The sequence below is a fragment of the Frankliniella occidentalis genome, unplaced genomic scaffold (genome assembly GCF_000697945.3).
Source record: "Frankliniella occidentalis isolate FOCC.00 unplaced genomic scaffold, Focc_3.1 Scaffold19, whole genome shotgun sequence".
Taxonomy (NCBI): domain Eukaryota; kingdom Metazoa; phylum Arthropoda; class Insecta; order Thysanoptera; family Thripidae; genus Frankliniella; species Frankliniella occidentalis.
In genome coordinates, this window is record NW_026267149.1 from 1,856,407 (window position 1) to 1,857,837 (window position 1,431).

General features: G+C 58.0%; 1 protein-coding gene across 6 annotated transcripts in view; it reads right to left on the reverse strand.

Moving 5' to 3' along the window:
* LOC113207075 (microtubule-associated protein RP/EB family member 1) overlaps positions 1–1,431 on the reverse strand; it is a 389,806-nt gene that overhangs the window by 213,638 nt on the left and 174,737 nt on the right. The gene's annotated exons all lie outside the window — the stretch shown is intronic.

Below are 1,431 nucleotides of genomic sequence, written 5' to 3' on the forward strand. Positions count from 1 at the left end.
GGAGACTGGAAGAGCAGAGGGAGAGGAGTGTGAGAGAGAAACAGAAAAGTGAGAGTGAAAAATGCTGCAGTTTATTTATTTACGACCCGCCCGAGACGGGAGCCAGCGGGGCCAGGCCAGCGGCGGCGTGGTGCCGGGCGCCAAAGTTTGCGCTGAAATTTCATTTCCTGTGTATAGTAATTAAGCTGCACTTGGCGGCTGCGGCGGCAGCGCTCTCCAACCCGCGGCCCGCCGCGACCATCAAATAAAAAATATCGCCGTTTGCCTCACGTGCCGCTCATGGGATTCTAACGATAATGTTTTGTTTTATGTCCTGCAGGGCCGCCGCCGCCGCCCCTGGTGAGTTCGCCTTATCCCCCGCCTTTTCTCTCTCTCTCTCTCTTTCTCTCGCTGACTCTCTTTCTCACTCTCCCTCTCGGGACTTCGATTCCCGCCGCCGCCGTTTCCTTTCCGTGCGATGTATTAATCTCACTGCTCGCGAGACTCGTGGGCTTATCTCCCTTTCCTGCCGTTCATCCCGACTGTCTCTGTTTCTCTCTCTCGCTCACTCTTTCTGTCGCGAACTTTGGTTAACTCCGCTAGCTTTGGCCGGCCGGTCGGTCGGTCGATACTTCGCGCGCGAAGCTCGTGGAAAGCTATCGCCATTTATTCTTCCTCTTTCTGCACCCCCCTCCCCATCCTTTCCGCTGCCTGCTCTAGTTACCGCCCAGCTACGCTCCGCCACACCGCAGTGCACCGCCTGCCGTGCATGTGCGGGTCCTTTTCTACAGATGACCCCACCATGCCCCCCCAACATCCTCCTCTTCTACCCATCCCTGTGATTACCGCCGCGGAGCAATGTTTTCCGGCGCAGCGCACTTTGAAAGCAAAGCCGAGCCGGCGGACAGGCAGGACGGGCAGCCCGAGCAGGCAGCCCGAGCAGGCAGCCCGAGCAGGCAGCCCGAGCAAGCAGCCCGAGCAGACAGGCAGCCCGAGCTGGCAGCCGCCAGTGAATCTCGCGGACTTGATTCATTACATCCTGAATGCCTACAAAAGGCGGAGGAGCAGCGCCAGTCTCTGCCCGAGGCCTCGCCGGGTCGCGGGTCTCACGGCAGTCTTAATCTGCACTGACCCCGGACCACCCGCAATACCGCACTGGCTGACATTTCCCCTGCTTTGCAAGCTTTTTAAAATGTCGTTCTCCAGAGCTCTTTAAATTCTAGGCATACGCGCAAATGGCCGCGCCCGCGCATCTCACGTCTCTGCGGGCGCAACCATTGAAGGTCAGACTAGACACTGCATTGTAAAGGTGAAGGAGAGTGGAAAGAACTGTTTCGTCATTTTCTTCCCCCTCATTAAGCGGATCGTCTTCTGCTAGAGGTCGCGCCGAGGACGTCTGCCCCGGCCCGCCCTGTCGTCGTTTTGTGGTCACAAAGAAGGTTGTCGTCAGAT